This window comes from Rhinopithecus roxellana, chromosome 12 (assembly GCF_007565055.1).
Source record: "Rhinopithecus roxellana isolate Shanxi Qingling chromosome 12, ASM756505v1, whole genome shotgun sequence".
NCBI classification, from domain to species: domain Eukaryota; kingdom Metazoa; phylum Chordata; class Mammalia; order Primates; family Cercopithecidae; genus Rhinopithecus; species Rhinopithecus roxellana.
In genome coordinates, this window is record NC_044560.1 from 95,586,701 (window position 1) to 95,614,268 (window position 27,568).

Below are 27,568 nucleotides of genomic sequence, written 5' to 3' on the forward strand. Positions count from 1 at the left end.
AGTGGAAGATAGCTACCAGCTCAGTTTGATCCCACGTATTAGGGTCCCGAGTATTTTCAGGTGGAGTTACCTCCTTCTTGCTCCCAGATTTCTTGACTTCACTGCTGAGTCAGAGGGGCCTTGGGGACAGTGAAGTTTCTGGGTTGAGAATAAGATAAGTAGCTCCTGAGCCATGCTGCCTCAGTCCCTGCAGAAGAGGGTCACCTGTCTGGGGCTCCACGTGCACTGTCACAGAGTCTAAGGCAGCAGGTCAGTCTGAGCCAGCTGCCCAGGGTGAGAGCTACATTGTGAGTTTTCTTTGTTTTCATTACAATTTCCTCTACCACCGCTTCTTTTTAGCCAGCCCTTTCCTCCCCGGGGTGCTGGGGATTGAATGAAACACCACCCCCGGCTCCAATAAGTGTATTTCAATTACATCTGTCACTGCATAACGATATAATGATATATCATGTGATATTAAATCCATGGTAATCATATCAGGGATTTTTTTTAATCGTGCACTAATCGCATTATTACATCTCTATAATTAACAACAGGAGGTATGGAAATTCAGTTAAGGCAGTTGGCTCAATGTACTACTCCCCCCAACCCACCCCCATCCTAGTTCCCCCAGATCAGGACCCGATTAGGAGACAGGGACTGCAGGGCACTTGCCAGCTGGGCCAAAGCCCCACTCCCAGTGCCTCAGTCATGGGCAGAGCTTTCCACATCCAGGGCTGGCAGGGACAGTCCAGGGTTCTTGTCCATCTTGTGGCTCCTCAGGAAAGAAGCCTGGGACAGAAGTCAAATAGAGAGGCCCAACTACAGGGCTTAGCTGGGGCCTTCCAGACCTCCCACCACTGCTGCACCAAATCATCTCCATGGGGACGGATGTCACCTTTTCTTTCAGCAAGGCCCTCAAAGGCGCTTGTAAGGCACAGGGGTGAGTTTCTCCCTCATGTCCTCCTGCGCCAGAATTCCCTCTGCACCTGCTACATACTCCCTCCCTCTAACCCAGCCCTCTAGCGGCTCCTAACAGCACCAGGCCCAGCAGCTGCGATGTCTCTGCCTCCTGGTCCTATCATCCCTGGTGACAGCTGACCAAACCCAACTCCCTGAGGCCATTCCTCCTCAATCCTCTCTCAGAAGTTGGCCCTTCATATCATGTAACAGGTGAGTTCTGATAACCACTGGGATGTTCCTCCATTTCCCCAAAACAGTCTAAGTTCTATGTTCTCCCACCTGGGCCTAGATGGAGAGAGGAGGGGCTAGGGACTGCAGCTTGAACTATGTCAAATGACCCTGTCTCTCCCACCCCCCTTCCTGCTACTGAGCTGTTAGGCTAATCCCCTCAGGGGTGTCAGAACCAGTCTGCAAAGCAGAATTCTGTGTTTCAAGTCCAAAGCTTTGAACCTGGCATGTAACTAGTCCTCAGTAAGGGGCAGGCATTTTGCTAAGTTTGACTCTCAGAAGTTGGACAGGCCTGAAGATAAAAGAGAAAAATCATGTCCTTTTTCCTAATAAAAAGGAGACACTAATAGCAGTCAGCACTTAGGTAAAGCACTTTAAGTTTCTAAAGTGCTTTCCAAATTAAAATATAATCCTTTATGGAGCATGTGGCACTACCGCCACCACCACCCACCCAGCCACCCCTCACATACCAAGGTATTTGCATGCTTGCACACAGCATACACGCCTTCACTTTCTTTTCCCCTGGGAAAAAGGAGAAGGGTGTTCAAAACATTCATCCCAGATCCCCCTCCCTCTTCATTCGATTGTTCATGTAACACCCATTTATTGAGAAACTACCATGTGCCAAGCCCTGTGCTGGGTGCTGGAGATACACAGATCAAGCAGACCAAGCTACTGCCCTCAAGAAGCTCCCAGGTGAGAAAGAGAGATACATAAACATACTTGCAAAACAACACTGAAGGAAATCAGCAAGAAGGACCCACATGGCCTTCAGTGGGCCATACATAGGTGGGGCACCCGGGGAAGGTAGACATGTAGGCTAGGAATCTTAAGAAGCAGATGAGTGGTACAAGAAACTAAGAATAGATAAGATCACCCAGGAAGAAAGTAAAAACCTTTAGAATCAGATGAAGCCCTTCTCTTCTCTGATGTTTGGAGGGAAAAAAAGGATGAGAAGGTTGAAATTCCAGCCTCCAGAGCTAAGGCCCAAAGAACCTTCTCTTTGGGGTGCACCCAACATCCTGGCTCCTGTACCTTCCTTTTTCAAATCAGTCTTCACTCTACTGTAATATGATGGAAGAGTGCAGGCTTTGGAGTCACACTGACTCATTCACAACATTTACTGAGAGCCTATTACATGCCAGGCTATATGCACATATATAGCAACAGAGCACAATACTGTCCTCAGAGAGCTTCCATGGCTTTCTCCAAGAGACTTAAGCTCAAAGAAGGAACTGTAATAAAGGTTCCAACAAGACACATAAGCTTTTATAATAGGACAGAAAAGGGGGGTTTGACTCAGGTGGGGAATACTTCCCTGAGGACAGGTAAGTAGAAGCTGGTTGACTGGCTGGCTGACTGGCTGACTGGAGGTGGGGTGGGGGAAGGGCAGAGGTGGGGTGACTGGGGGCATGCTAAGGCCTGGAAGGAATCAAATCAAGGCCAGAGTCCCTGAGCACAGAAAATCAAGTATGAAATGTGGCTGGTGAGGAAGGCAGGAGATGCAGCCCATGCAGGACCTCAAAGGACACGGTAAGGGATTTGTACTGTTTCCTAAGGCCATTCAGGGGCCCTCCACTATCACGCTATGTGATCTTGGGGTGCTCTACCCATATGATAAGATAGTTCCAGCCAGGCACAGTGGCTCATGCCTGTAATCCCAGCACTGTGGGAGGCTGACTGGGGAGGACTAATTGAGCCCAGGAGTTCAAGACCAGCCTAGGCAACGTGGCAAAATCCTATCTCTACAAAACACACACACACACACACACACACACACACACACACACACACAAATTAGCCAGGTATGGTGGCGTGCATGTGCACCTGTGACCCTAGTTACTAGGGAGGCTAAGGTGAGTGGGAGAATCCCTTAAGCCCAGGGGGTTGAGGCTGCAGTGAGTTGTGTTTGTGCCACTGCACTCTAGCCTGAGTAACAGAGCAAAACCCTCTAAATAAATAAATAAATAGTAGTTCCTTTGCACATCTACCCCTTATTCCTAAGGGTAGCAAGGCCTGGGAAAAACTAATAGGGAACCAAGATAACAGATCCTTCTAGATTTTCCATCTAGAAGGAGAGGAAGAAACTACACAAGCATTCATTCACTGAATATTCACACATTCACTGAAGGCCTGCCAGAACCCAGCAACTCAAACAGAATCACATGTAGACCCTGCCCTCACAGAACTCATAGTCCTTTGACGGGAAACAGATACAGAAACCAGTAACTCTCCCTAACTGTGATACAGCGAGTGGAGAGAGCCACAGTAGGGACTGAGAGGAGGAAAGTTCTCAGGCCCAGTGGCCTCTGGAGCCCAGAATGGTATGTGTCGCTTCTGATCCTGCCTCACGGCACAGGCAGCAATTGGCTGGCTGTGACAGCATGACCCACACAGACTGCGGATCGAGCAGGGGCAGGAGTGTGAGGAGGACCCTAAGCCAAGGCTCCTGGGAAGGGGCTGGAGACCAAGCAGCAGTGAACCTAAGCCTGGATCTTCTGGTTACAAAGATGAAGGTTGAAAGGATGTGATCAGAGCCACAGAGGAAAGGAGAGAGGCCCTCTGGATGGCTAGAAGGGGGTACCTTTAGAACTAACAACAGGGCTTGGATAAAAAATAATTTCAGAAATGGAAACTCTAGCCCCTGGGTTTCAGCTTCTTCATTGAAAAATGAGGGACTTCACTACTGGATTTCTTAGGTCTCTTCTTGATCTGAAATTCATCAGATCTGAGGTACTTCATTCAACTCCCCTGCCTCCACCCCAAGAGTCGGACTTATTTCTGCCCCATATGTTTGCTTATACTGTATTTCCCCTGAGCTTATACTCAACTTCCTTTCTCCAAATCCTGTCTGCTAGGACACTACCTTCAGGAAGCCCTTCATGATTTCTCTTTCCCACTCCTCCATGCCCCACCCTGACCTCCACACCCAGTTCTCCCAACAGCACTTTGCTTAATCACATATTACATAGGTCCGGTACTCTTACCTCACTGGTCTAGGGATTTTTTTTTTTTATCACTCCCTGACCCCTGACATCCATTTCTTACAGGTCCTAGAAGCAGGGAGGTGCTGTTCCAGCCTGAAGTCTAGGTCCCCATTCCCTCTGCCCACAGTCCTTTGAGAACTCGACAGGCCTCAACTTGAAAAGGGTGCTAAAAGCAATGATGTCTCCAAGTGCGATGGGAGATATTTGTGTCTGCTTTACCCTTGGCTTTTTGCTCTGGTTCAGGTAGGAGCGGGGTGGGCCGGCTGGCAGATCTGAGAGCGCGGCACGCCCCAGCGGGCAGGGCGCACAGCGCGGAGGAAGGCGCGAGTCAGTCTGGAGTGCTCCCCATTTATCAAGCTCACGCAGGCCGCCAGCCGAGCGAGTCTTTCTATCATTACACCTCTCAAAATCCGATTCATACCACTAATCCTGCCTTCATTCTCCCAGATTAATAACATCTCTTTCAACCTTCACAGTGTGATAAATAGACAAAGAGAGAACAAAAGGAGAGACAGAAGAGAGAGAAAGAGCTGGAGCAAGTCCCCATAATAGAGAGAGCCGAGAAAGAGGAGAGGGAAAAAAGGAGAGCGAACGAGAGCAGGCAGCGGCCAGAGACTGCAGCTACCTTAGAGAGCCGCTCTGAGGAGAGCTGGCGGCTGCGCCCCGCTATGCGCTGCGCTCCGTCCCCAAAGAGAAAGAAAGGCTCGTTAACAGCTCCTTCCTGCCTGCACTTTTGTTCAAATTCTTTTCTTCCCTTCCAATCCTGCTTTAGGTCAAATTCCAGTGAAAATGAGTCTCCTGGCTTTCCCATCTACTCCCAGCTTCCCAAACAGGCCCAGGAACCCACCTGGCCCTTGGCAGCAGGGCTGGGTGTGGGTACAAGACAGGACTGGGAATGGGTGTGGCACAAGCATGCCTAAAGCTTCCTCAGAGCTGTTCCCCTAACCTGAAACCTCACTCTTTCCCTGCTCTTTCAGCAGAACAGGAAGGGAACAGAGTAGAGGGAGGATCTGTTGGGGTCGTTCCCGAAGGCTCCGTGCTCACATCTTTCCAACCTGAGGCTCCAGACGGTAAAATCCAAGGCCCTCCACCCTCAGCAACCCAGTCAGATGGTGAAAGTAGGTGCCCCTCAGGCTCCCTAAAGCAGAAGGTGGTCCATGTCTCCATATTATGATGGAGAAGTGTGACAAGGACAATAACCCCCACTGGGCCCAGCCCCACCCTAACGAACTGATCTCTGACACTTGTCCTCTCTGTCCCACAGCTAGCCTACACTTGTCCCCACAGCACACTCCCATCCTCCACAGAGGCCCAGTTCAAGGCCCCCTTCTGGATGCCCATCTGAGCTCTCCCAGGAGAATTCAGTTACTCCCTCTCTGGAAATCCAGCAGTTCCATTAACCTTCCCTCTCCGGGCTCTGCAACACCATTTATATTACCCTGTAGAGACGGTGTGCTTCTCTCACTCCCCTGGGCGTCTGTCTTCTGAGTTCTCTATCTCCAAGTCCAAGCTGCCCATGGCACAGCACTTCCATCTGGGCACCCACGCCTTCACAATCTAGCAGAGTGGGGGGGGGGGGGGGGGGCGGGGCTATACCAGGCTCCCAAGACTACCCTATCCCTTAGCACATTTGTGACGGGTGCGGGGTCAGTGGAAGTGGCACAGGCAGAGGGAAGGTCTGCCCTGCCCAATCCAGCCTAGTGGGAGGAGCCTTCTAGGAGTGTCAAGGCTTCTCTGAGGACAATGCCTTGTGATGTATAGGAAAGACCTAAGCGGACCCTCAGCAGAAAGCTGGTGGCCTGGTGGTCTATTTAGAGCAGGTCCCATCTAGGGAACATCTTACAGACACTCTTCAGATTCTTTCCTCCCAAAAGCTTCCCCACTTCCCTCCCTCTAACCCCTGCCCCAAAACTCAGCCTTTTTCTGGGCCAGAATGGCTGCTATCTACTCCAACTGTTCACTCCCAGGAACCCCATCACTTCCAGCCACAGCTCTCAAGTTTGCCCAGTCGCAATTCCACTTGGGGAAATAACTTGAAAGCAGAAAAAAAGAGGCTTCACGGGGCCAAGTAAAAGAGCAAACCACAAGGGGAAAGAGATGTTGAAATGGGCAGTCCTTGGGATCCCTTTCATAAAAAAATCCAGAAGTTCCATTAACCTTCCCTCAGCTCCTACATCAGAAAGATTCTCACACTTTTTTCTATCCCACTAGGCCTCCAGGATCAGACAATTGCAATAAGGAGGGTGAAAATGACAGTAACTGATGTTCATCCACAGGCCCAAGCAACCCAAGGAGGTGGGGGGCTAAAAAGGAAAAGCAAGAAGGAGAGAGACTGTATAGCCTCAGTGAAGGGGAACTGTCCTCCCTACAGTAAGCCCAGCCTGCTGGTGCCCTGGCTTTCAGGGCAGGCTGGGTCCAACTGGCCACACCAGGCCCATACTGTCTCTCAGCCCAAGGTCACAGCAGGGTTCCAGAAACATGGAATGGAGCCCCAGTCCTTCTTCCACTAAGCCTGTAATTGGCAGATCAGATAGCCTCAGCCGGAGTCAACTTTGTAGTACCTTAGATACACACAGGCAGCAGGCCCAGACACCCTCAGCTTTGTTCTAAACAGGTTCCACACTCTCTAAGCAGCCAGGTGGCTTCCTGGACAACTTCCCCAGGGGCTCAGAAAGATGCTCTGGTCCTTGTGGCCTCACTCCTGAAAGGAGTACAGGCTTGGGCTCTGAGAAGAGAAGTCATGGTGTCCTCTCTATTCTCTGCTGCTATTGCCAGTCCTGACCCAACACACACTCTTGCCCCTCGCCTGGCATTGCTTCCTCCAACTCTTCTAGCCCTCTCTGAGCGCTTCCTCCCAAGATAAACCACCACCCGGGCATCCAAGGCTGAGGAATACATCTCATCTCCTCAGGAGAGGGACAACCCTAGACCCCAGTAGGGGACAGGTCTGGGGATCAGGTAGGAGGAAGTCAGTCAGATACCAAAAGTCAGCAGATCAAGAAGCCAGATCCAAGTGATGCTTTTCCCTCGCTCCCAGAGTATTCAGTTCTAGAGCTCACTCCCTCCTCCAGGCAGCCAGTAGCACAGAGTAGGAAAGGAGAAGTTGGGTCCTAATGTGTAAAAAGCTCCGGCAAAGCAAAATCATTTACTCTTCGGTGCGACTGCTCAGCAGAGCTAATAAATCTTGCATGAGCAGGGCCAATTCTAATTTCCTAATATGAAAAGGCATTTGGATTGAGAGAGAGGGGGAGATAAAAGTGATTGAATCTCCAATAGTCCAGGTTACTGACAAGAAACATCCTGCTCAGCCCTGAGAGAAGGATGGCAGCACCCGCCCGCCTGCACACACCCATCCGTTCTGCCCCCCTCTTGGCGCGATACATCTCAGTCTCTTCTATTGACAGGACGTGGCTTTAAACACAGTTACACAAGTTATCATTTCTGCCTTCTGATCAATCTGAATTTTCAGGACAATTACCCTCTTAATCAATGATTGCTATCAGCAGCCCTGCGCCTGGACGGATTTCTCAGCAAGGTAATCATGCCGCCAGGCTGGACGGCGCGTGCATAGGCAATGAAGCTCCGGGTGGGGTCTCCTCCCTCCTTCCTGAGCCCCCATATCCCAGCGCTGCTGCCAGCATCGAGGACAAGGACGGCAAAGTGTGAAGGCCACTTCAAGGAGTGGTGGGAGTACAAGGAAGGGGGGGCAGCCACCCAGTCAGCCTTCCAAACCATCTGATTACAGAACAAACCTATTAAAAGCCTAGATTTACTGCCCACCACACTGATGCATCTCCACATGCCCTCCTGCCATCATTCCTTCCTCCTAATTAGCCTAATAAAGCCCAATTCTAATTATGGGCTCAAACTATTAGGGTGAGTAAGTACAAAGAAAAGAGAACTATTGGTTTTACTAATCTCTCAGAAGCTATTGGTTCTAGAAATTCCTTTTCTTCCATGGACCTGGTTCATATGGGCTACTGACTGGAATGGCAGGGGCAGCCTCTTTTCCTCAGATGCCAGGTATCCAGAGCTATCATAAAGCTGGCCTGGCTTTGAGCCAGGAGGCCACCCAGCCCAACACTCCCTCCCGCAAGCATCCTCCCACAGATCCAGCCCTCCATGCATAAAACAATTCAGAGGACCCCAGAAGAGGGAAGGAGAGAGAACAGTGGAGTCAGTGTTGAGTCTGCTCGAGGCCATATCTGCTACCCCGGGGACAACTCAAGAAAGTTTCTCAGATCACCTGTTGTTGGTGAAGGATTTAACTAAAGAGGCTTGGTCCAGGGCACTGATGAATGAACTTACACTCCTGCACAGGTGGCAGATACGCCTATACAGCTATACTCACAGCAGAGTGGGCTGGGGGTAAAACAGGTCCCACCAATTTGCTATTACATCACAAGGGGGGAACAAGAATGAGAAAGCTTGCATGCTTTTATTCACTGACATTTACTGAGTATTATCCACAGGCTAAGTGTTGGGGGTACAGCAGTCAACAATATAGCAGTGACCCCTATTCTCACGGAGCTCACAATGTACTAGGAAAGACAGACGTGTTTTTTTAAAAAGGCAAAAACGACAAAGTGAACTCGCACATGAAAGTTATTAACAGACAAAAAGTAGAAACAACCCAAATATTGATCGATCACCTGATGGGAGAATTAAAAAAAAAGTGGTACTATCTATACAATGTAATATTATTTGGCAGTAAAAAGAAATGAAGTACTAAATTATAATACAACATGGATGAACCTTGAAAATATACTAAGTTAGCCGGGTGCGGTGGCTCAAGCCTGTAATCCCAGCACTTTGGGAGGCCGAGACGGGCGGATCACGAGGTCAGGAGATCGAGACCATCCTGGCTAATACGGTGAAACCCTGTCTCTACTTAAAAATACAAAAAACTAGCCGGGCGACGAGGCGGGCGCCTGTAGTCCCAGCTACTAGGGAGGCTGAGGCAGGAGAATGGCGTAAACCTGGGGGGCGGAGCTTGCAGTGAGCTGAGATCTGGCCACTGCACTCCAGCCTGGGCGACAGAGCGAGACTCCGTCTCAAAAAACAAAAAGAAAAAAAAAAAAGAAAATATACTAAGTGAAAGGCTTGTCACCAAAAAACCACACATAAGAAGTTCCCAGAATTGCCAGAATAGGCCAATGTATAGAGATGGAAAGTAGATGAGTAGTTGCTGCAGGCTGGGGCATTTGCGGGGAAATGAGAAGTCGTTGTTAATGGAGTTTCTTTTAGTGGGGACAAAAATGTAAATTTAGATGGTGATGATGGTTGCACAATCCTGTAAATACACTAAAAAACAACAAATTATACACCTTAAATGGGTGAATTGTATGGTATATGAATTATATCTCAATTAAACTCTTCTTTAAAATAAGTTAATTCTGATCAAAGAAGTGCAAGGAACCCACAGCAAGCTCACCAACTGTGAACAAAGTCAGAGGAGGCTCTAGCACCATGCCTAGTCCTCTGAAGTCACTCGATATAGGTGTGTGAAGAGGGAGGAAGTTCCACTGGCAAACTGGACAAGTCTTCACAGAGGACATAAGAGGAGTTAGGTCTTGAAGGATAAGCAAGGCAAGATGTTGCCTAGATGTTCACTAGGCAAGAGTGCAGCAAAGGACTTCCTAGCCAAATGGAATAACTGTGAATAATGCTTGGAAGTTGACCATACAGGCTATCTTGACATAGCTCAAAGGGACTTCGAATGTCTCAAAGGTCAGGCTAGAGAGCTTACACTTCATTCAGTAGACACTAAGATTTTTCAAGTAGAGAAGATCAGTACATTGATAGTCTAGGGTTTGATGGTTAAGGCACAGGAAATAACTTATCACAGTTGAAAGGGCAGGGTTTTTGGAATCACAATATCCAGAGTTTAAATCCTTAAGTCCTTTTCCAATAAACTCTAATGACCAGTGATGGCTAGGATTTTGTCTATTTTGCTCACTATTTTATCCTCAGTGCTCGGCAGAGTGCCTGACCCAGTAGGTGCTCAAAAGCCACTTACTGAATGAAAATGAATGAATGAATGGAATGGCTATGTTGAATTCAATCCCATTTGATACACATTTGTTGAATACCTACCATAAACCTTGGCACTCTGGTTACACAGTGTGAGCTCTTCAAGGGGAGGGTCCCTGGGAGTCTGATCTCTGCCCTCAGTGCCTTACACAGGTTCTGTCTGGCACAGGGTAAGTCCTCAATCTGTATTAATTCCCTTCCCTCTCATAGTCTATGTAGTTTCCGTAAGACCCAGTGAATTCTTGGATAGGCTCGTCCTGAACATACCACTGTAGTTAGTAAGAGAAGGGAAGCTGAAGGGATGGAAGGCTTCAATAGAGCAATAGGAGCAGGTGGCAGTGCTAACGATATTTGCCCCAAAGCAAGCAATGGCGCTCTAGGAGGCCAGCACACAATCTGAGTTATCCAAGCTGGTAAAGAACTGGGTGGGAATGAGAGACCATTCTCACAACCCTGTCCTGCACCCAAGGCAATGGGCCTAAAGCAGGGAGAAGCTAGCATACTTGGATAAGGTGGAAACATAAGCTGCAAGACTTGTAGGTGGATGAGGAGGGGAAGATCTGGGGCTTATTTCCTAAGCAGTTTGTCCTGACCCTGGAGATCTGCCATTTCCATATCACCCTTCTGGTTAGGAGAGCCCTTCTGACCACAGTAGAAAGGGGCTTATTCTCCCAACCCCCAATTCCTATGGGCCTCTCCTCCACTCCCTCTTCTTCCCTCCCTTTCTTTTCTGCAGAGCTTCCCTCAAGCCATAAAAATAAAATAAAACACAAACACCCACAGTCCAGGAGGAGGGCGTCAGACAGATAATGGGCATTTTATATCTTTTTATGACACTCCCCATAGGCAGCTCAGCAATCACAGCGCAATAAAGGCAGGCATGCAGCTTGCATAGTTAAACAACTGCCGGGTAATTAGGCACAGCAAACACACCACTGGGGAGGCCTCAGGCTTGCCCTGGGATCTGCCTGCAGCCCGCCCGCCTGCTTGCAGCCAAGTAGGTGCCAAGCCCAGGCCTAGCAACATAAGACCTGGTTGTGGTGCTGGGGACAGGCCACTGACAGCTGCCATAAGCACACTTGGGTTCATGCCTGTGCACACTCAAGCCCACCTGCCCACATCCACACAAAAACACTTCCTAAGCAGCCAGCCTGGACCTTATCTCCCCGGGGGGGGCCACCCTCTTTTCCAACGAAGGCAATCTAGGGTCTCCTGAGGGCCCTGCTTTAGGGCCTTTAAAGAAGTCACAGCAGGCACTAGCAGGGACCAGCTCATCAGGGTAGCTCAAAGCTTACCGAGTGGCACAGGCAGGAGGCACATGAACACACAGACGTGTTTACATGGATCCTCTGTCTCTTGTAAATTTTGACTCAGTACAGAGCTGAATTCAAAATAATTTTTTAACACAGATGATTCATACACACCCCATACACATATTTCTATTACTGCACTTACCACTTCTACTGTGTTTTCCCCCCATCTGCCTATTGACCCATCCATCTTCCCCACCAGACCAGGAGCTCTGTACAGGTGGAGACCAGGTCTGAGTCACCTCTGAGTCCAGAGGTCCCAGCCCATAGGACTTCACAGGGTGACTGGTGGCTGGAGGTGAATATAGATGTCTCAGCCCAGGCAGAGCACAGGACTCTTGCTACCTGAGACCTAGGTCCAGGGGATCTAAGCCCAACCAAGAGAGAAATGTCTTCATTAGGGCGGAGGGCACTGTACTATACATTGTCCACCTCTTCTCTAGCGCCCCAGCCGGTCAAATTCAGAAATTATAGGGAACTGAAAACCAATTCACGGGAAAAATAAATAAAAACCTACTACAATCCCACTTGAGAGAGCCAAAGGTCCCATCTATAGCTGCCATCCAGATCAGCCCTGAGGAGTCAGCCAAGGAAAGGTAAGGCACCCAAGCTCAAACCACTCTTCCCCCAAGGGAGGTGGCAGCAGGCCAAGTCAACTCACAGAAAGACCATGGGTTGAGCCAGCATGGTCACATATGAATGTGAATACACATCCAGCTACTTTATCCTAGTCTCTACCTGGCCATCATTTGGTGTCTGCCAAGAGAACAAATAGACGATAAGAGATCAGAGGAAGGGCCTCGGTTGTTCCCTGGCTTTAGGGTACTGAGAGGCTCCTCTCTTTTCCACCCACAAAGAAGCAGGGAGACAATGAGCTTCTTCTCATCCTGTATTCTCATGGTGAAGCCCAAAGCCTAAAGGCATTTGGCTTCAGTCCAAGCCAGCCCAAAATATGACAAGTGACAGCTATCCAAACTCCTCCACAACGCCTGAGTCCCCAGCTCTCCTGTCCTGATGCTGAGCAATGCCCTGCCTTCCCTGGACCCTCAACTTCTTCCAGTGGGACAGTGGAGCCATCCCAAGGCCAGAGATTGAAGGTGGTAAGGGTAAAAGAGGAACTTCTGCTGTCTTCCTTGCATCTGTCTCATTTTTAGATGGGAGCAAAAAGGGAAAACCTAAGTTTCCATGAATGATCTCATAATGGCAGAGATAGAAGAGGCCAAGAGACCACAAGAAGAAACTCCCTCATCCAACTCCCTTATTTGTTAAATGAGGAAACTGAGGACTCAGAAAGGGCAAGTAACCCAACACCAGAGCCCATGTCTTTCACTTCTAGAGTCAAGTTCAGTCCCGATCTCTCTGTGTTGCACCATATTGCCCTTCAAGGACAAGGGCCTCATCTGCCCACCTCCAGTACCTAGAGTCAGACCACAAATCCCATACCGACACATTCATCCACATTCCCATTTGTGGGCCCATGCACACATAAGAATATACACAGACACACTCAAGCCTGCACAGACCTCCCCAACTGGGTGAATGCACTTCTTTAAACACACACACACACACACATACACAAATGGATGCACCCTCTTACAGACACAGTGGTGTCACTCTCAAGAGACCTGGAGTACAAGGCCAATCCCTATCCTTGCCCATTCACTGACTGTCATTGACCACACAACTGATAATGGCGGCTGTATGTTTGCCTGGGTCTCCAGTTCAAACCAGGCCAGACTGCCTTCAGGTGGTATCTGCTATGGGCCAAGTGACAAGAGGGAAGCTATGGAAGGAGAGAAACTGAATTTGCATCCTCCTGGTCATGTGGCAGGCAGGCTTCCGAGTTTCTATTTCAGCACCCACAAAATAGGCACAATAGCCCTCGCAGCCCCTTAGTAGCTATGGGGATTAAATGCAATAATGTGTGTAAAGTATCCAACACAGATGGCATCAACTGGGGCTCAATGCATTGGTGCTCTATTATTACTGATACTGATAAACATGGTGAAACCTGCCTTCGCAGACTGACCTACAGGCAGTGTGGGAGATGGAAGGCAGGATTGTGCCTCCTGCCTTGAAGGAAGTTACCCCGTCTTTCTTTTCCTCTTCTTTTCTGCCACTACTCCCAGTTTCAGGGTCTAGAGTAGCAACAGCAAAATCAAAAGAAGAGGAAACACACACACACACACATAAACCCTGGGGACAAGGCAGACTAACTTTAACCCTCTCAGACTCAACAGATATGTTCATCTTTCCCCTGCCACCACACCCCATCTTTCTCCCAAACTTTTCTATAGTATTTATGCCTCTTAGTTTGCTGAAGTCCCCTCTGCTTGTCTAGCTCTGTGGACTAAGAGAAGCAGTATATCTAGTCCGTTTGCTCAAGTGGCTTGTGGTTCCTCACCCAGACAGACCACCCCATACACAATAGCAACAAGGAGGCATGGGCTCCACAACAACAAGGTGGCATGGGCTCTGAGCTGCACTGGGCCCTAGTAACTGGCCCAAATGGTTGGAGTACACACTCAACAGAATACCTAGGTTTAAATCCAGGTCCCAAACACACCCAGCAGAGCTCCCAACTTTCCTGTGCTCCAGAGCGAGCCCAGAATTCACTTCCTCAAGAATGCAAGAGAAAGGCAGGTGGGGCTCATTATGGGACTAGGACTAAGAGGCTGCCTCATTTGACAGAATACAGACTGTGAGCAGCAGCCAGCAAGAGAAGGCAGGCCCTAGGGTGGGCCTGCCATGGAGGGCACTATAAGAACTCCAGTGGGGAGGTCGCTTTGCAGCAGCTGCAGGGAACCTCGAGAGAAAGAAAGAATCCCAGCTGCCTTGAGCTGATTCCCTCACCTGCTTCTTTCCTGCTCCCCCTCCTGCCATACCCAGTGTAGCCACACCCACCAGGGATGCAGAGCAAGGCAGGCTAGCTCTCCAGCTGAGGGTATACCAAGCTGCTCACCTAACACTGAGTGCCAGCATTCCTCTAAGAGCTTTACAAGCATGATCTAATTGATTCCTCACACTGTGATTTCCCACATTTACCGTAAGGATATAGAGGTCTTCTGCCTACGGTCTCAGACTGTCCATAGCTAATATGCTAAAAGGTACGGTGGCTGCTTCCCTCCCTGCTATCGCTGGCCCACGGGCTCTCTCTTCCCTTCATGCATGTAAACGTGGCAGTTTTCTGGAGCTACTGTACCACTCTTAGAAGGCAGTTTAGGCTGGCAGCACTCTAGACACTGGCCAATGATTCCTTACTGCACATGCTCACTCTCACTCCTCTTTTCCTCCAGTAAAAGCATACACATGGCTGGTCCACACAAGTAGCTTAAAACACCTGAGAACTGCTGTGTGTAGTTCCCCAATCCTGCAAAGTGCTTCACCACTTCAGGCCTTTCTTCACACTCCTCCCTTTGTCTGGATGCACTTGCACCGTCACCTGAGAACGTACTCATCTTTCAAGACTCAAGTATCTCCACCAAAACCTTTCTTGATTTTCTCTCCCACACCCCAAATAAAAATGACTCCTCCCTCTTTTGCACTGGCAGCAACAAAGTAAAGCAGTTAAGAGCATGGACTCTGGAGTCTACTGCCTAGATTCAAATACTTACTCTATCACTCACCAGCTGATGAACCTCTCTGCCCTTCAGCTTCTTCAGGTGTACAATGGCTAATAATGGAACTTCTCCCTTAGAATTGTTTGAGGATTAAGTGCGTTAATTTGTAAAAAGCATTTAGAACAGCACCTGGTTTTATTATTAATTATCTCTACCTTACAAATGAAAAAACCAAGGTTCAGGGAAGGTAAGTAACTTGTCCAAGATCGTAACACAGGTAGATGATAAGGCCAGGAATTGACCTAAGGTGAAAGTGCCTCTGTACTCCATTGGACAGCCAGGCATGCTGATGGTAGCCAGAATCAAGGGTGTGAGATGATCGACTCTGTTCCTCAGTGTGAGTTGAGGGTAAGCTGGTCCAATAACAGCATTAAGCTCATCCTTGCCAATGCTCACATGAACTCTGCTGTGAGAGACTCTTTTTCCTAGCTCCTGCCCACAATGTCCTGTACGTCTACCTTGATCTCCTGTCCCCCCTGACTCCTCTTCTCCCTGTAGCCTAGTCATCTCATCTCCAGTGGCCAGTACCAGGGTAAGGGAAGGGCAAGGGCATAGTGCTATCATTTCATCCTCAGGTCAATTCTAGAAAGTGGATATGATTTTTCTTGTTTTATAGAGGGAGCTACCAAGGCTCAAAGAAGTTAAGTGACTTTTCTAAAACCCCCCAGTTAGTAAATGTAGAGCCAAGATTCCATATCAGGTCTACTTGACTCCAGAGCCTAAATTCTGTGTGACAGGTATTAGTCATCATTTACAGGTTCAGAGAGGGACTTGCTCCAGATCACTGAGCTAGTGAGTAGCAATATTAGAAATCCAAGCCAGACTCCTCTGGCTCCAAAGCTCTTCCCTTGCACAGCAGTTTCCAGCTGTGAGCCACATCCCACCTCCCCAGGACTCAGTGTATACACCATGTATCACCTGAAGACTAAATGAGGGGTAAATCTCACATACAGCCGTACTATTTTTCCAGGTTTCTGCAGATAATATTGTAATTAATAAAACACAGGCCAGGCACAGTGGCCCATGCCTGTAATCCCAGCACTTTGGGAGGTTGAAGTGGGTGGATCACTCAAGGCCAGGAGCTCGAGACCAGCCTGGCCAACATGACGAGACCCCATCTCTACCAAAAATACAAAAATTAGCTGGGCATAGCAGCACACCCCTGTAATGCCAGCTACTCTGGCAGCTGAGGCATGAGAATCACTTGAATCTGGGAGGCGGAGATTGCAGTAAGCTGAGATCACGCCACTGCATTCTAGCCTGGGTGACAGAGTAAAAGACTGTCTCAAAAAATAAAACACAAGTCCACGTTAAAAAAAAAAAAAAAAAAAAAACAAACAAAAAAAAAACGAATTTACTACGGTTTTTTTTTCCATTATGTACTTTATCACTATATACGCAAAACACAAGTTCCACAAGTCCTGAAGGAGGAAGGGAATGTCTGTGGCATTTTCTGACATTGCTAAGAGCTCCTTGTACTCTGCCTGCTTACTTCTCTGAGAGCTCTCCAAAACCACACGTAAGTACCTTTCCTAAGGTACTGTCCTGATTCTCGGTTACAAACTCACAATCGAGAAATGTCTTCTGTATGGAATAACTGTCCAAAGGTCAACAGCAGCAATAGGAGGCACAATCCCTTCTGGGACCTGAGTCCCATAAATGCTAAGAACTAATGCAGTTTCCAGCAAAGTGGACCCAAGTCCTGAGCTATGGAAGGAAGGAGTCAGGGCAATGAATTTCTGTCTTTCGTACCTTAACCTCTAATTCCTTTCCTGCCCACTTCCCTAAGATACATGGTCTGAAGAAAAGAGCACACTGACCTGGGTTCAAATCCTAGCTTCACCTCTTCCTGGCTATGTGCCTTTAGGCAAGTTTCTTAATTTCTCTAAATTTATTTGTCTGGGAATTCCAGCAGAGGAATAGGCATCTGGACTCTGGGGCTCTTTAGTCTAGCCCAAGATTCAGTGTGGATTCAATTAATGCTTGTTGATGCCTACTGTGTGCCAGGTCCAGTGCCATGCACTGGAAATTCAGAGATGGGTGGTATATGGACTTCAGTGGGCTCACAGTATAGTGGGAAGATAATTACAAAAGCATGCAATACACTCAATACAAAGTTCTGAAGCCATACAAAGGAGGAAGTGACTTACTATTTCTACCAGAGGTGGGGGAACATCAGAGAAAGCATCACCTACAAGGGTTTTGAAGGATGAACAGGAGCTTCCCAACACACTAAAAGGGGAAGGCAATGTAAGAAAAGGGAACAGTATATGTAAGGGGAGGTGAAATAGTCATGTATATTTGAAAAACAGTAAGAAGTCTGATATGGCTGGAATGTTATGGAGAGACAGGAGATGTAGAGATAGGAATGGTGCAATCAACTAGATCATCCAGGGCCTTGGTATCTTGCTCAAGAGAAAAGATGGGGCAGAGCCTTTACTACATACCCTTGGCTCTGGTGCTCTTTCTGTCAAAACAAGCACCCTGCAATCACACCCTTTCCTGTGCCTTTGATTTAAGAGTTCCCCTCCTGGCCCTGACAGTAAGGCATTTCTGTCCCACAGATTATAACTCACTCTGGGCTATTATTCAGCTCCCCAGCCCTGGCCCTGCTGCAGTTAGTCCAAACATAATATCCTTCATGCATATATTATCTGTCTCCCTATTATCTGGAATCATTTCGGAATTAAATTTCAGTCCTGCAATATTGGCTTCAGGAGCGGCGCGCTTTATGGGCTAGTCAAAGGTTAGAATACCAATCAAAATAACAGTGCCGATGCAGCGAGACATTTTAATATTCCAAAACCCGGTAATTGTAAAAGGACATAATATTTTTTCCCTGATTACCCCAAAGGCAACACATGTTAACAAGGCGAGGGAAGGAGTGAAAGAAATTTCAGAGTTCAGACAGCTGTAAGACATATTTAAAGGAAAAGCCCAGGCTGGGCACTACACCATGGGGGCAGGGAGATGGGAAGAAAGGAGACATTCCCTCTAGCTTTGGCAGCCCCTCACTCCAAAGACAGAGATAGTCCTCTATCTCTGGACTACACTCCAAGAGCTTATTCCCAACAGCAGATGTTGCAGAGAGTGGGTTGAAAAGGGGAAAGAGCTCAGGATCTGGAGTCTCAAGGCTCAGGTTCTTGTTTCAGCTTACAATTCAGTAGCCTCCAGCCTCCAAGACTCGTCCCTCCTGGGGTTCCGGCATCAAACCCAGCAGCAAGCACTCTGGGCTGCTCTCCCACTCACTCTCTTCTTATCTTGTGCCTGTGCTCACACCTCCGCCTCATCTATACCTAGTGCTCTGTGCATGTGTTTTTTCCCAAAGAGAGATGAAGGACCTGATCTACTTGGCCTGCAGAGCTGATTCCCATCAGGACACTAGCCCACAACTGCCCACTGCCCCACAGACAATGCTCTGCACTTTGGATGATGCCCAAGACCGAGACCACAGCCCCAGTCTGGTTCTGACCTCAGAGTGACCCAGAAGTAACTGCCTTCAGCGCAAACTCTCCCCCTCTCCAAAATAAAACAAAAGAAACACCTTGCGGAGCCCCCTAGCTATTCACACCTCTCTTGGTTTTCATTTTTGTTTGTTCTTTTTTCCAAGTTAGCTTCTGAATAGCCCCAGCAGAGGAGCTCTGTGGCCAGCACCTTGCAGCCACCCTTCTATAGTATCCTAGCTTCCATAGCAGCTTAATCCTCACAGCTCCCCCAAAAGTGAACAGACTAGCAGGGTTTTGGATCCCCTCACTCCTGATGACTTCCCAGCCAGCTCAGCCCACTTGCTGAAGCCTCCAATCTGCATCATCCCGACCTGCTGACCTGCCTATGGCCCCCAGCAAAGAACTTCATTAAGGCCGAGAATTTATTCCTCCATAAGCCCTTAATTTATTACTGCACTGATTGGGACTCTGAATGCTCCAAGGTCAGGAAAAGTCGCACTCAATCGTAGACACCAACCCTCCCTTCGGCAGTTTCTCCTGCTGCACCCTCCCAGGGGAGGGGGAGAGACAGAATGCTTCTTGGAGGGACCCAAGATTTTCTTTAAGAGCTGTTCCCAATCCCATCCTCTTTAGAGCACCCAGAAATTGCAGCAAGGCATAGTGTACAGATGGCAGAGGAAAAGTGGAGCAGCAATCTTTATACCCTGATATATCAGGGTCTGTTAAATTCTGGGTGGCCCTTGTCCCTACAGCTGCTAGATTTGACTGGCTGAGGCCTGCCTGCCAGGACTGACTCAGAATCCTCCTAAGGCTGCCTGCCTGCTTCTCCAGAAGCCCACCTCCCTCAGTCCGTTTTGTGTTGCTATAAAGGAATACCTGAGGCTGGGTAATTTATTTTTAAAAAATGGTTTATTTGGCTCATGCTTCTGATGCCTGGAAATGTTAAAGATTGGACATGGGGTGAGGGCCTCAGGCTGCTTCCACTCAAGGCAGAAAGTAAAGGGAAGCCAGCTTGTTCAGAGATCACATGGCAAAAGGAAGCAAGTTGAGACAGGGGGAAGTGCCAGGCTGTTTTTAACAACCAGCTCTCTTGGGAATGAATACGGTGAGAACTCACTGACATCCCCCACTCCTGCCCCAGGGAGGACATTAATCCATTCATTCACAATGCAGACACCTCCCATTCGGTCCCATCTCCAACATTAGGGACCAAATTTCAACATGAGATCTGGAGAGGACAAACATTCAAACCATAGCACCACCCTATTCAGGCGCAGGCGTCAGAGGGAATTCCACACAATTTGCAAATATGTGTGGTGTGCACACGCTTGTGTGGCTATGTGTGTAGGTATGCATTTGTATTACATTTATACATATGTGTCCATGCACATGCAATAGGGAAACATTTTATGCGTGCATGCATACATACACATACTCACATCCTTACGGAAGTCTCATCCATCCTTTCTGTTTTTTGATTCCTTATTCATAATAACATTCTTTTCCATTCAACATCAGCTACCCATTTCCATGGCCATACCCTGAGACTCAGAACCTGCCAACACCTAGAACTGCCCCATCTCTGAAATCACTAATTCAGACACCTATTCTCTAACCATAATCTCTAATCCTTCCATCTGGCATGCTAAACTATACCCAGCATACCAGTTCCTCATTTTATTGGTACCTATTTACTTTTTCCACATCCATCAGACCCCCTGCTATCTTATTTTCCTCCAACATCCAGCTTAGCTCCCATAATCCATCTTGTCAACTGCTGTCTTACCAATATTTTCAATTCCCTATCCCTTTCATCAAACCTCCTTGAGGAAAATCTCCACCCTGGATGAATCTAAATGTCTACTTTCTCCATGCCCACAACCAGGCAGCTGAGGTTCAATAACGAAAAGTCATACAACTGAACAGAGTGGTTCCACAATGAATTAATACAAGCAATCTCAACTGGATCCTCAACACTGCCTAGAAATCCTACTATACTTCTCAAGTCAGTTCATACATCTATTCTTTACTAGAACTACAGCAATCCTGTAAAGCCTCCCCAGCCCTTCCCTATTAGTGATCAGCAAATGACTCATCTTGTTTCACACAGAAAAATAAAAGCCATCAGATGGTAACTACCTCAACTTGCTGCCACCAAATCTACAAGCCCACCTACCTCCATTTGTGCCCATCTTCCTCTCCTTCCCTCCTGTCCCAGTAGAAGCAGGGACCTTCCTCCTAAAGAGAGCCAATTTCAAGAGTCTAGGTTCTCCATCCCTTCTCCTCTCACCTCCTCAGACGCCTCCCTTACTGGCTTCTTCTCCCCTGCACCTTCAACAGGATTTCCTTTTCTAATAAATCCTACAGAAAAACGCGTCTTCTACCTTAAAAACAAAACCCGCTTTAACCCCCACTTGCCCCGCCACAGCTCTTGTCCTTTCTCTCTCCTTCAACATTTCTCAAAAGGCTGAAGTTTCTCTATCTCCTCATTTCTCATTTACTCTTTAGTTCACTCCAATCTGGCTCCTGTCCCTATCATGCCACTTGGGACCAAGATCACTGAGGCCCTTGTTATTAAGTTTGGGGCTCATATTTTAGTCTTCCCCTTGTGCAGCCCTCTCTGAACTGACCACTCCTCTTCTTCTGAAACACTTTTTCTTGGTTTCTGCAATACCACACTCTTATGACCTTTCTTCTTCTATCACTTTTTTACTCTCTCTGTCTCATCAGCATTTAGCAAAATTAAATTTAAGTTCAAGCTCTGCCACGTACTAATGTGAAACCATTCACCAAGTTTCATCATTTCTCCACACCTTGGTTTTCTCAACTTTAAAATGTGAAAAATAATAGCAACCACTGAACTGGGTCCTGTGAGGACTAGACAATGTAGGTACATAACCATAGTGTCTAGCATAGCACTGTCCAATAGAAATATAATGCGAGCCACATATGAAACTTAGAATTTTCTAGTAGCCACACTAAAAAGTAAAATGAAACAGATAAAATTATTTTAATAATTTATTTTATTTTAGTATAGCCAAATACTATTTCACATGTAATCAATACAAAAAATTATGAGACATTTTTCATTTTTTCATACCAAGTCTTTGAAATCTGATGTGTAACTTACACTTACTGTACATCTCAATTGGGATGCTAAAACTTCACCAGAAATACTTAATCTGCCAAGCGCAGTGGCTCATGCCTGTAATCTCAGCACTTTGGGAGACCAAGGCAGGTTGATTGCTAAGGCAAGGAGTTGGAAACCAGCCTGGCCAACATGGCAAAACTCTATTTCTACTAAAAATACAAAAATTAGCTTGGCATGGTGGCACACACCTGTAGTCCCAGCTACTTGGTAGGCTGAGGCACAAGAATCACTTACACCCAGGAAGCAGAGGCTGCAGTGAGCCAAGATCATGCCACTGCACTTTAGCCTGGGAAACAGAGCAAGACTCTGTCTCAGAAAAAAAAAAAAAAAATGAAATACTTAATCTGTATTTAGATTTTATACAATTAACAGTTTAAAATGTAGATTCACCAACTCACGTTGTACTAAACATAAAATTTTTCAAGGAAGTTTTTAATTAATTAATTTTTTTGAGATGGAGTCTCACTCTGTTGCCCAGCCTGGAATGCTGTGGCATGATCTTGGCTCACTGTAACCTACACTGCCTCCCGGGTTCAAATGATTCTCATGCTTCAGCTTCCCGAGTAGTTGGGATTACAGGCGGCTGCCACCACATCCGGCTAATTTTTTTGTATTTTTTTTAATAGAGAGAAAGTTTTGCCATGTTGGCCAGGCTGGTCTCAAACTCCTGACCTCAGGTGATCTGCCCACCTCAGCCTCCCAAAGTGCTGAGATTACAGGCATGAGCCACTGTACCTGGCCCAGGAAGTTTTTCATTTAAATTGATTAAAATTAAATAAAATTTAAAATGTGCTCTTCATTCATACTAGCTATGTTTCAAGTGATACACTGCCATATGTGGCTAGTGGAAACTATGTTGGAAAACACAGGTCTAGCACACAAAATGCAATCTGTAATTCAGGGCTATTTATTATATTTTCTTTCTATTTTTGACTATTCCTTCTCTATCTCGCAAATGTTGATATTTCTCAGTCCTAGGCTTTCTTCTCACCCTATACCCTCTTCTTTGGCAATCTCATCCACTTTCATGCTTTAATTATCAATCACAGACCAATAACACCACCAATTTTTTTTGTTTCTTTGAGACAAGGTCTTGCACTGCAGGCTAGAGTGCAGGGGCACAATCATAGCTCACTGCAGCCTCGACCTCCTGGGCTCAAGGGATCCTTCTGCCTCAGCCTCCCAAGTAGCTAGGACTGCGAGCACGCATCACCAAGTCTGGCTAATTTTTTAATTTTTTTGTAGAGATGAGGTCTCACTATGTTGCTCAGACTGGTCTGGAGCCCCTGGCCTCAAGTTATCCTCCCACCTCAGCCTCCCAAAGCACTGGGATTATAGGTATAAGCCACCATGCCTGGTCTTCAAATCTGCATCTCTTATCTAGGCTTGACCCCTGAGCCCCAGACCTATGTACTTAACTGCCTCCTCAATGTCTCAAAAGCATCTTAACTCATATGCCCCACATTGACTTCACCTTCTTTTCCAATCCTGAAACTTCTCCTTCTCCCATTATCTCAGTCAACTCATTCCAATTCAGTTGCTCAAATCATAAATCCCGGGGTCATCATGGTCTCCTCCTTCATCCTCAACCCTCACAACCAATCACCATTTCCTGTTTATTATACAATCAGTGCTACTATAATACTCGTTGAAAGAGCAAATCTGTCCAATGCAACTGATGTATTGGGAACAATTTATAGTAACACAAATTTGACATTTGCTTATGTGCAATTTTGTTCAAAAGAAACACCAGATAAACACAGGAAACTATACCTCACTGAACAGGGCTGGGTAGGAATATATAAAACATATACGTGCACACATCTTAAACATCTACCAGTCACCTAGATCACCGCATGTTATGGACCACATTCATCTGGTTACAATTTTCCATCTGATTTCAGATGATCTTCTTCCACTACTTCACAATAACTCACAAGCTGCAACCCTTCTCATGCCCATTTCTATAAGCAAACTTTGGGGTTTTACAGAGTAAAGTACCGTATTTATTGTGGTATTTATGTATTTCTTAAGCATTAATGTGTAAAACTATGCTACGATTTTTATTAGATTTCTATCTTTTATGTGTCACTAACTGAATTTTTATTGCATGACTTTCTCTAGCACAGTGAGATTTTCAGAAATCTATATGTTGCATTATAGCAGAACCGACTATACCATTTAATAGTCAGGAATTGGCCCATTTCTCTACATTTCCACTGCTACCAGTTCAATCCAAGTAATTACCATCTTTCACCTGGACCACAGAAACAGCTTAATTCTGTGGTTCTCAACCAAGGACAGTATTCCTCCACTCCCACCCTGGCCAGGCCACTAGAAATGTATATGGGGTGATATTTTTTATTATCACAATGACTTGGAGAGGGGCACTATTGGTATTCAATCAACAGGGGCTGGGGATGCTACAAGTTCTGCAATGTCACCCACACAATGATTTGTCCCACCCAAAAATGCCATAGCCCTATTAAGAAAAACCAGCAACTGGTCTCCTGCATCTGCTCTTAACTCCTTCTACACTACAGCCAGAGAGAACTTTCTTAGAATGCAAATCAGATGATACCCCTCTTATATTTAATACCCATTAATAGCTTCCTCTTACCCTAAACATCAAGGTCAAAATCAAAGTGTGGTCTATAGGCTCCTGACTTCCTTCTAGCCTCATCTCATGCCACTCTCCTTTTGCCACCTTCACTATGTTTTAGGCATTCATTCACTCAACAAATAAGGATTAAACATCTGTGTGCCAGGAACTATTCAGAGTGATGGCGGTAGAGCAGTGAACAAGAGACATAAATTCTTTCTCTTCCTAGAACTTACATTCTAGTTTCATAAAGCTGCCAGGCTTCTCCTCACCTCAATCTCTCGTCACATGCTACTTTGTGCTTAGTCAATTCCAACTCACTCTTCAGGTCTCAGCTTAGACATCCTTCCTCAGGGAACAATTCTCTGACCCCACCCTATTAAGTTAGTTCCTTCTTATATGATCCATGACTCTGAACTGTTTAGTGTTACTCAATGCAACTAAAATTATTTATTCAATATCTACCTTCTTTTATCCCCAGGCCCTCACACAGTACCTGGCACACAGAAGGCATTCAAAATATTTATTGGCCAGGCACGGTGACTAATGCCTGCAATCCTAGTACTTGGGGAGGCTGAAGAGGGTGGACTGCTTGAGCCCAGGAGTTTGAGACCAGCCTGGACAACATGGCAAAACCCCATTACTACAAAAAATACAAAAACTAGCCAGGCATAGTGATGGGCACCTGTAGTCCCAGCTGCTACTTGGGAGGCTGAAGTGGGAGGATCATCTGAGCCTAGTAGGTCAACACTGCAGTGAGCTGTGTTGGTACTACTGCACTCTAGCCTGCGTGACAGAGGAGACCCATCCCCCGTCTCACACACACACACAAAAGAATATTCATTTATTGATGAAGATATATATATTTTATATATATATATGTATGTTTACCTGTGTGCACATATCTTTATACCTTATGAATACAAATGTATAAACACCTTCATGTCTGGGTATGTCTCCAAATACTTCTGCAGGTGACTGCTTCTATGAATATGTGCATATACATGAACACATGTATGGATACAGACATGCAATCTGGAGTATACTCACTTGGGGTGTATGCATTCACATGCATATACATGTGTATATTTATGCATGTGCATGTGTATGTGTGTGTGTGTGTGTGTGTTTATTCTTCTGGCCCCTCAGTGACAGCTCTGATCTCCTGGAGGGAGCTGGGAGCAGGGCCCCAAGTCCTCTCTATGCTGACAGCTCAATAAGAATATAAGATCATTCAATGACGTTCCAAATGTCAGCAAACACGGGCCTGCTCCACTCTGCTACAGGGGAAGTAGGTGGCAGCGGGAGATGTGGAAACTTGGCCATTGAAAAGTGCCTATTTCCTGATGCAACCCACACCATTTCTGGAGAAGTAAGGGCAGCTGAAAGACATTTTGCCTCTTCTCAGATTAGAGGTCTTAGGAAATAGGCATGGTGAATTCATCCCCAGTTGCTCACTCACTAGGCAAGTCTCAGGTGACCAAGCAGACCAGGACCTTCCCCACCTTTCTCAAGGAGTAATGCTCTGCTGGGGGAGTGGAGGAGGAGGAGAGAAGAAAGGGAAGGGGGAAACACAAAGTAAGATCAAGGACAGGAGGGAACCCTGTAGAGAACCAGAGCCTGGGTCACACAGGGGACACAAGGCATGGAGTAAGGCTTTTACATAATATTCCTGCAACCTTGACAATGACTTCTCTGGCTTTGCTTTTATCATTACTCTTTTTAAGCAGGAATCTTAGTGCAGCCTGCACCAAGTCACACAGCATAAAGGTCAGAAAGAGTACCATGCCCCTGGGCCTCCAGGACTCAGCAGCCTCTATGTCCTGAATGGCTGTTGGTAAGGACTGAGCTAAAGTCCAGAGTTAAGCCATCTCTCCTGTCGGGCCTTTAAGCACCCTTGCAATACAAAGTGGATGGAGTACAGAGAGGAAGGGGTTAGACCCCTTGTTCTCCCAGACTTGCTCAGCTTACCTCACACGAAGAAATCACGAGGCCAACTAGGAACAGAGTCCTCAGTTTCCCCTTATACCTATTCCCTTCCTCTTCAGGTCAGCACAGTCTGCAGGGGAACCAAGCTGAACAGACTCTGGGCAGCCTGCCTCTACTCCCACCCTTTGGGCCAGCAGCACCAAGGTGACCCTGCGTGGCAATGTTACAACATGAGTTGGCTGCTTTCCTGCCTTTCTGCCAAGGAACCTGGAGGCAGGGAGCTATCCATACACCAAAAAGTCTAGTGAACTTCACAGGGTAATTGTTCATGGTCAGCGCCTGCCTCGCCTGGCCGGGCCTTCACATTGCATTTGCTGAGGCCAGCAAGCAGCTCAGATGTGCTCTGACAGCCGGTATGCTATATTCCAGGGTCCATGCCTCGCCACACCCACACGCCTAGCCCCACCCACATGCCTAGCTCTGCCTTGGGGGACCTCTGTGGAACTAGTCCTCAAAGATGAATCCGTCAGCCAGCAATTACTCACTAAGCACATACTCTATACCCAGCCTTGGCCTAGCCACCGGAGACACAGAGAGGAACCAGACTTCATCTCTGTGATCCAGATGGCCATGTGTGGAAGGAAATACACATGGATTCAGTTTCAACTGAGATAAGTGATTTCCCAAGTGCCAAGGAACCTCAAGGCAAGAGACTGACTGCTGGGCTTCTCAGAAGTGAAAACTGAGTTGAATCTTCCAGGGCAGGGAATATGTCGATGAAGATGACTGAGGGACATTTCAGACAGAAGGCAGGCCATAGGGCAAGGCCCAAACCTAGGGCAGTGCCTAGCTTCTTCAGCATAAGAGTAGTAGTAAGCAGCAGTTGCCCAGTTTCATGGGAGATCAGCAGGAAAGGGGAGTAGGAGTCAAACTGCAAACAAGCCAAGTGCAAAGCACCTGTCCACCAGTGGAAAGCAAAGGACTTCACAAATGATGCCACAAAGTATGGAACTAAGTCCAAGGTCATTGTCAGTGTGGCACAAATACTTACAAAGCTTTCTCTTCCACTGCTACTCCACATGTTTGCTTAGCTCCAGGCCCCACACACACCAAAAGCATGCTGCCCTCCCTGCCGAGAAAGCATTCTCTTCTCCTCCTATCCATATCCCACCTTCCTTGAATGCCCAGGTCAAGACTCAAATCCTTGCCATACCTAGCCTCACCCCCCTTGACCTCTCTCTTCTCTAAGCGCCCTGGGAGCCACTACTTTGACCCCTGGTGTGTTCTCCTTTCTCTGAGCTTCCTCTGACTGGTAGCATG

General features: G+C 47.1%; 1 protein-coding gene across 13 annotated transcripts in view; it reads right to left on the reverse strand.

Moving 5' to 3' along the window:
• Positions 1–27,568, reverse strand: part of ERI3 (ERI1 exoribonuclease family member 3) — a 136,507-nt gene that overhangs the window by 36,576 nt on the left and 72,363 nt on the right. The gene's annotated exons all lie outside the window — the stretch shown is intronic.